This window comes from Vulpes lagopus, chromosome 8 (assembly GCF_018345385.1).
Source record: "Vulpes lagopus strain Blue_001 chromosome 8, ASM1834538v1, whole genome shotgun sequence".
NCBI lineage: Eukaryota > Metazoa > Chordata > Mammalia > Carnivora > Canidae > Vulpes > Vulpes lagopus.
The window spans coordinates 126,730,132-126,737,572 of record NC_054831.1 but is presented as its reverse complement, the minus strand read 5'-3'; the positions used below and the strand labels follow the sequence as shown (position 1 = coordinate 126,737,572).

At 54.6% G+C, this 7,441-nt stretch overlaps 1 protein-coding gene across 1 annotated transcript in view; it reads left to right on the top strand.

Moving 5' to 3' along the window:
- The first annotated feature begins 5,621 nt into the window (after positions 1 to 5,621).
- Positions 5,622 to 7,441, top strand: part of ALPL (alkaline phosphatase, biomineralization associated) — a 53,327-nt gene continuing 51,507 nt past the window's right edge. Inside the window, exon 1 of the mRNA XM_041767349.1 lies at positions 5,622 to 5,770. The gene's annotated coding sequence lies outside the window, so the exon portion shown is untranslated. The remainder of the gene's footprint in view (positions 5,771 to 7,441) is intronic.

Sequence of the window (7,441 nt, the reverse complement as noted above, 5' to 3'; positions counted from 1 at the left end):
TAGTTGACTAAAAGCAAATAGATTAGATCTACCTACTAAGCCTTTAAGACTATTGCTTATTTATAATCCTCAATCTACCAATGTCGGCCTGCAATCATGTACACCCCAAAGCATCCTCAGGTCCCTGACTGCATCTGACAGAAAGTGAGAGGCCAAAGTGGTGCAGCCTCCAGGAAGATCATCTCCAAGGCCCATCTCAGATGTGTCCATAGAAGATAGGGAGGTGAATAGGTAGGTCAATGCACAGGCAGGAGGGTGGGAGAGTCTTTAAGAAAGATTTTATCAGAGATGTTGAAAACCCTGTGTGTTGGGGTGGTTTGCTCTCCTGGGTAGAGCCAGCTCTCTCCTAATCATTCGGGATGGTGTCTCTCTTCCCTCCATTCTGGAAATGCCATGAAACTGCTATGGCTGGGCCTTCCTGAATCTACTCTGGCCTCTGGAATCCAGCCCCCAGAAGATGGCCTTGACCCTTCCTTTTGGCCTACGGCCTTCTCCAGGGCTGAGAATAGGAAGCAACATGCTCTCTTTCAGAGCTGGGAGCTTGGAGCTCAGAGCCTGCTCATAAATCCTTTTAGAAATAAAGGACAAAATAGGGACATTGTTCTCTGGACAATGGGGTTTCTCACAAGCGGGCTTCCCCTTTTGTGAAGAGGGCTCCCTTTAAGAGCAGCTGGGACTGGCCAGTTCTTAGGGTACTGAGCTGCGAGCTGACTACTAGGAGGGACCTGGAACCCTAGGGATGGAGCTATACATGTGAAAGAGACACCTTGGGTTAGTACTGCCTAAAACATTGGACTAAAGAAGATAAGGGCTAGGGCAAGGGCTAGGCTTCAGATGGGATTAGGACAGGGGCTGGGGCGGGATTAGGGGGTAAATTCAGGACTAGGGCTGAAGCCAGGGCTGGGATGAGGCTTGGAGGGTAGAAGAACTGTCCTGGGAGGGCACGTTACACATAGTTCAAAAGCCCAGGCATCAGACATAGGCAGTTCAGGTTCTCCTCTGATTGCCTGGAGGGGGGCTCCTGCTGGGGACTCTCTCACCTTTCGCCTTCCGTCTTTGCTCTAGTGTCATCTTCTTGCCCTTGAACACCTTATTCACTGCCACGATCTGCCCCACTTGGCACCCTTGTTCTTCCTTGTAGCTGCTTATCTACTCCCTTAACATCTTCTAACGTACTGTATAATTTGTGTATTTATAACATTCATTATTTATTATGTCTTCCCTAACTAGAATGTCAGCTCTACAAGGACAGAAATCGTTTATTCACTTGTGTCCCCAGTTCCTAGAACAGTGCCTGGCACAGACCAGGCATCTAATAAGTATTTGTTGGATGAATCAAGTTGTTAAACTTCTCCGATCTGAGAGCTTCCTCCTTTGAAAATTGAGGAGGGACATTGACGATGCAGCCTCAGTGTTGCAGAGAGGAACAAGTGACATCTCATTTCCCACTAGGCTGGCGGGCTCTTCTGCCGATGACCGCGCCAATGATATGCCTCCATTTCCTCATCTGTGAAGTGGGGTTGAAGTCCTACTCTGTAGGGCTGTTGTGAGGAGTAGATGGGTTAATAGGTACAAAAGACTTAGACCGGAGCCTATCATGAAGTCAGTGTTTGCTAATGTTGGGCCTCATGTTGGTTTAATGAAAGTGCCTTGTCCTAAGTCTTCTTGGTTCATTGTTCTATGGAGTTGAAGGGGGTGCTGGAGGGGCAATGGGAGGCAAGTGAATGAAACTTTGGTCATGCCTGGGCTTGAGAAAAAACGATGCCTCGAATACAAGGGTCAAAACAGGCAAAGCATTTCCTGACCCCGTCCCCTTTAAATATCCTCCTAGACCTCAGGCAGTCTTTTCCCAGCCAGGCAGTCTTTTCCTTGCCCACCCCACCCCCGGGGGAGGGGCAGAACCAACTCCTCATTGCTTTGTCTCTTCTCTCTCTGTTCTTTCTCCTTCCTTCCTCTCCACCCAGGGCCTGACCCACGTGTACCCTCCATTTCCATGTAGCATTTCCCATCATAGCATTTCCCACTGCTCCCCAGGGAAAGGGCAGTGGAAGTGAGAATTACAACTCTGGACCTCCTGGCCTTTTCATCTCAAACTTGGCTTCTACTACCTGGTAAACTTCAGGCCTTGTTAAAAGCAGAGGGCTCATAGTATGCTCTTAATAAATAGGGAATAAAAAAATAATAATAATAAATAAATAGGGAATAAATGAATGAGTAGAAAAAAGTAGAAAAAGCCCTTGCTTTGATCCTGACCTTTAGGTAAATAACATCTTTGGGCTTCAGTTTCCTCATCTCGTGTGGGGATTATAAATACCTGCCCTGGGCACCATATAAAACCGTTGTGAAGGGTTGCCTAGCTCAGTCGGTTGAGCATCCAACTCTTGATTTCGGCTCAGATCATGATCTCAGGGTCCTAGGATAGAGCCCTGCATCAGGCTCCATGTTCCCAGCAGGGAGTCTGCTTGAGATTCTCTGCCTCTCCCTCCGCCCCTCCCCTTGCTTGAGCTCTGTCTCTCTCTTTCATCTTTCTTGGTCACTCTAAAATAAATAAACTGTGGGATACCTGGGTGGCTCAGTGGTTAAGCGGCTGCTTTGATCTGTTTGTGATCCCGCTGGTCCTGGGATGGAGCCCCATATTGGGCTCCCAGTAGGGAGCCTGCTTCTCCCTTTGCCTATGTCTCTGCCTCTCTTTCTCTATCTTTCATGAATAAATAAATGAAATCTTTAAAAATAAATAAATCTTAAAAAAATAAAACTATTGTGAGAATCATGAGATCATTAGTTCTTAGAGCAAAGAGAGCTTGGAGGTCAAACAGTCCCATTTGCTTATTTTTCCAACAAGAAACAGAACCCCAGAGACAAGGTATGTATAGCTGTAGAGAAACCTAATGTAATGAATTGCCTTCTACCAGCGGAGTGGTCCTAGAATCCTGGAATCTCAGCTGGATTTAGAGATTGTCAGTCCAACCAGCCACAGGGCATCTGAACCGATGCAAGGAGAGTGACTTTCTCAGGGTCCCCAGAATGCTAGGGCAAAGCTGGAGGGTGGGGTTCCTAGTTTCCTATCCATGCCTCCTTCCTGCTATGCTGATAGCACCAGGAGGGGAGATACCTAGGGAGCAAGGGCAGCGATAGTTGCTGGGTGTCCCCTGCCACAAGTTGAATTTCCCTTGTGGGACAAAGGCCAGGAGCAAGATAGGAGAGGTAAGGGAGGAAGGTGGCGGGGATGCCCAGGCAGCAGTTCATTTTGTTGATAACCTATCAATGGACCCCCAAGGCGGGGTGGAACTTTAGGGAAAATCACCCAGACACAGAGGCCCCAGTGCTGCCCATGTGGTACAACCAGAAGAGCTGTCCCCGTAGCTTTGGGGAAATCAGAAGTCAGGGGCAGGTGTTGGGGGCTCATGATAGGTGGGATGGGCTTCCCCCAACTTCCTGCTGGCTCTGACTCCCAGCCTCTGTCCAGGTTGCAACAGTATGACTTTCCATACCTGGGGGTTTGCCGTTGGCTCATTTGATGATGAGCCACCATCTCAAGCCTCCTGGTATCTTTAAACCCTTCCTGGGCATTGGGAAGCAATGACAGACCCCCTCTCAGATTCTAGGCTCAGTTCTGGATGTTTTCATCCACAACGTCTCATGGAAAAAGTGTTATTTCCTAAAATTCACTCATTTACCACCTCCATGATTTTTGCCGTAATAACCTAACCCATTAAATACATAAATAAAAAATATTTACTCAATGTTTTGATTAACTTCTTAAAAAACATGAACGTATGTCAAAAGGAAACTTTGTATCGCTCTGATAAACAAAGAAACTGTACCAATTGCTAAAACAACAGGAAGAAAAACAAATAGGAAGACATTCTTCCAGGAATGGGAGCCAGGTCCCAGTTCTGGCTCCAGTCTTATTGATAAGTCATGTGCTCTTTCTTTTTTTTTTTTTTTTTTAATTTTTATTTATTTATGATAGTCACACAGAGAGAGAGAGAGAGGCAGAGACACAGGCAGAGGGAGAAGCAGGCTCCATGCACCGGGAGCCCGATGTGGGATTCGATCCCGGGTCTCCAGGATCGCGCCCTGGGCCAAAGGCAGGTGCTAAACCGCTGCGCCACCCAGGGATCCCAGTCATGTGCTCTTTCTGTTTTCTGTTCTGTAAAATGGGATTGTTGGGAGATATTACATGCAAGATGCCTGGCCCTGAGCTGCCGTGGAGCAGGTAAGAGAGTTCTGGGCTGGTTAGTGGTTCTCCTGGTGCTGACATGGCTTTCAATCTGCTCTGGACTTGACCCCTTCTTCCCATCAGGAAAAGGTGACTGCAGGAAGATTGGGGCTTAGATATTGAGGATGGCAGGGATCTGGGGGACCCAAGATCACTGCCTTCAAATCTCTGGCTGCTGTGGGTTAGAGGCACAAATTGCTCCAGGCAGCCCTAAGGACCATTAAGAATATCCTTTTCTTGGCAGTTGGTGAGTTCTTTGTCACTGCAGACATTCAAACAGAGCTTGGGGACCTGGAAGGAGATTGTCAGAATTCCAACTCAGGCTGGGTCTCAGGGATGGGGGGGCAATGCCCCGCACCTGTCCGTGGGAAGCTGGTCCCCAGGGAGCAGGGATGGGGCCTGTAGCATTCAGCATCTGCTCCTGTCCACCCCCCTCACATTTATCTAGAATTTTAGAGTTTCCTGTGTACTTTCCAACCACTGTCTCATGACTGTCCCAGTCCGTTGTGAGGGAAGTCAGAGGGGACAGTGTCTGCCTGCTAAGAAGCAGGTGGATCCACAGGGGCCAAGTGACTTGTCCAAGGTCACCAGGGTGGAGTCTTGAACCTGGGCTGGCTGATTGCCTTGCTAGGAAGAGTGGCTTCCTCCTGTCACCCAGGAGGCTTGTGGCTGGGACAGGTCAGCATGAATGCTGCCCGGGCCCCTTCCCTCGCAGGAGAAAAGAGGTAACAGCCCCGTCCAGCGGAGGCTCCCCTCCAGAAGCCGCCCCTCCTAGGTCACCCTCTGCTTCCTCCGGGCCTAGCCCAGAGAGTCCAAGGGCAGGGACGAGGCCTAGCGGGGCAGCGCTGGTCTGAAGTGGGAAGAAGAGAGCCCAGGGAGAGTCGGACAACACGGGGGGACAGTGGCCGGAGGACACGCGGATAGAGATGTGGAGGGACCCGAAGGGAGACAGGTAGACGCCGGCAGACACAGACAGGGGCAGGCAAGGCCGAGGGCGGGAGGAAGACCCCAAGAGACCCGGGACGGAGTTGGAGCCCCAAAGCCGAGTGGGATCCGCGCGGAGACGGGAGTGCGCCCGACCTCGCAGGGGGCAGGGCCAGGGGCCCGGCGGGAAGCCTGGAGGCCGAGGGGGCCGGAGCGCGGGCCCGGGCCGGGGACGTGCCAGCAGCATCCAGCCCCCCCCCCCCCCCCCCCCCCCCCCCCCCGCATCCCGTCCCGCACCAACCCGAGCGCGGGGGGGGGGGGGGCACCCCGCTTCCCGGCAGGGGGCGCCCTGACCGCGTGGCCCAGGTGCCGGCCCGGGCTCCGGCGGGGGCGGGGCGCGGCGGGGGCGGGGCGGGGGCGGGGAGGACCGGGCCGGGGCCGGCGGCGGGGGCGGGGGCGGGGGCGGGGGCGGGGGCGGGCTGCCCCGGCCGCTCCGGGCCCCTCGGCCGCCTTTATAAGCCCGCGGGGGAGGTGGCCCCGGCCGCGTCGCGCTCCCGCCGTTCCGCGCCCTCGGTCCCGGCGCACCGACCCCAGGGCGGACCCTCGCCCACCAACTCTGCTCAGGTAAGGATTCGGCGCCGCCCCCGGCCCTCGGGCCCCCCGGGACGTGGTGGATCCCGGTCCCCCTCCATCCTCCGCGGCTCCGGGGGTGGCGGCGAGGCCGGCTAGAAGGGGCAGCGCGCGGAGCTCTGCGCGCCCCCTCCCCCGGGCCGCGGGCTCGGGCCCCGCAGCACCTGTCGGCGTCCCGCGCTCGCACCGCCGGGCTCCCGCAGCGCGCCGGGCCGGGCTGGGGTTGGACGGGGCGCCCGGGGAGCGCTGGCCAAGGGGACGGTGCGGGGAGCGCCGCCACTACGTAGTCCTGGGGCGTCCTGCCCCCCAGGTCTCTGCCCACGACTTAACACCTTCCATCCGCGCTCCTCTCCCCGGTGCCCCGTGACTGAGCGGCCCGGAGGATACCCCCTTCGTGGGAGATCAGGCTGCCAGCCCCAGCGCCCTGCCTGGTGCCCTGCCGTGCTTCCCACCTGCGGACCTCGAGGTCACGCCACTGCCTCCCGGGGAGGGGGCCAGTGTGTCCCTGTGAGGTCCGAAGTGGTTTGGGCCAGAGCTGGGATAGGTGGAGGGAGGGAGGCCCTGGGGGAGGGGGCAGTCTCAGACCCGCAGGGTGGGGGGATGGGGAGGGGGGACGTCGGGCCGGTGGGTGTTTGGGGGTTGGGGTGGGCACAGCAGCCGAGGGGGCAAAGCTCTGGAGCCTCTGGCTGTGCGATCACCTCCAGCTGTGCGATGACCTCTGGCAGTGCTCAGGTGAGTGGCCCAGATTTGGTTCCCATGACCATTTTCAATAAAAAAAAAAAAAAAAAAAAAAAAACAGTTAAATGCCTTGTCACAATGATGGGGGTGGAAGCTGAGAAAAGCCCCATCATTGTCTCTTCTGACCCCTTCCCAACACATAATGGGGAGGTGGCCTTTACAAAGGCCTCTGGGTGGAGGAGGAAAACACTGGAGATCAGAAGAGGGGGCCATTCTCAGGCCAGAAAGAGCTTTGAACTGGGGAGAACTGCAGGTGGGCAGACTTCCCAGGGAAGCAAGGGTTGGTTCCCACACTAGTGAGGGTGACAGCTGTTCATTGATTGCCTGCTGTGTGCCAGGCCCGCTCCAACACTTGACATGCATCGTCTGGTTGACAGATGGGGAAACTGAGGCTTAGAGAAATTAAGCAAGTGATGAGACTAGGACTTGAACCCAGACTCTAATCCAAACGATCTTAGGTACCTGATTCCACTGTGCTCCCCAAGAGAGAAGGAGCAGAGCCTCAGTTCCAGGACTCCACTCCTACCCACCCTCCAAACCTACTTTCTCCGAATGTTCGCTCCTCCCCACCTGGGTCACCCCCTCCCCCCCTCCATGCCACCTACTCTACTCCCTTGTCCATCTTGTCCCTCTGTCCCTTTTTTTCTTGCTGAACTTCATGCATCTGGATTCACTAAGCAGAATAGGCCTCTGACACAGCTCTCCAACCTCCCTGCCCCTGGAGTGAGACCAGCATGAGCGTCCGTGTCCGTGGCACCACCTGTAAAATGGGGAGTGTGCCTCGTTCACACGAGGGTCACACGAGATGGTTGTGAGAAATATAACTGAACTGAGGCCAGCAACAAAATACTATCTTTATTCAACACCCATGAAGCTTTGCTCCAAGCCCTCTTCTAAGTGCTGGCCACGCAGCAGTAGAGAACAGAC